The sequence below is a fragment of the Ictidomys tridecemlineatus genome, chromosome 9 (genome assembly GCF_052094955.1).
Source record: "Ictidomys tridecemlineatus isolate mIctTri1 chromosome 9, mIctTri1.hap1, whole genome shotgun sequence".
NCBI lineage: Eukaryota > Metazoa > Chordata > Mammalia > Rodentia > Sciuridae > Ictidomys > Ictidomys tridecemlineatus.
In genome coordinates this window covers 56,853,849-56,854,269 of record NC_135485.1, presented here as the reverse complement: position 1 = coordinate 56,854,269, position 421 = coordinate 56,853,849, and positions in this window count along the sequence as shown.

Sequence of the window (421 nt, the reverse complement as noted above, 5' to 3'; positions counted from 1 at the left end):
GTTTTTTCTCAAGATTGTGTATTTTTGACTCATAACGGCAATATGATGTTTCATAAGCTAAAATAAATCCTCCTTTCTTTTGAGGTATTCTTCTATGAGAGCAGTTACAAAAATGTTATGTAAAATACTGTGACTTTCTCAGAGCCTTGCTTAAATAGCAATATTGAAAATAATTTATGTAGGTGGCCCAAAATTATTTTTCAAAGAATTAGTCATCCTTCAGGTATTTATTGGATAACTGTTGTGTACCAGAAATGGTTCTAAATGTTGCAGACAGCAGTGAACAGTAAAGACAGAAGTCCCTGCCCTCATGGCGGTACATTCTAGTGTTGCACATATTTGATTAGCACATCCTTGTTTGTCCTTGTTGTAAATGAATAGTTTATTTCTTTCCTAAAGGCTTGTATTGGTTATGCCTGGC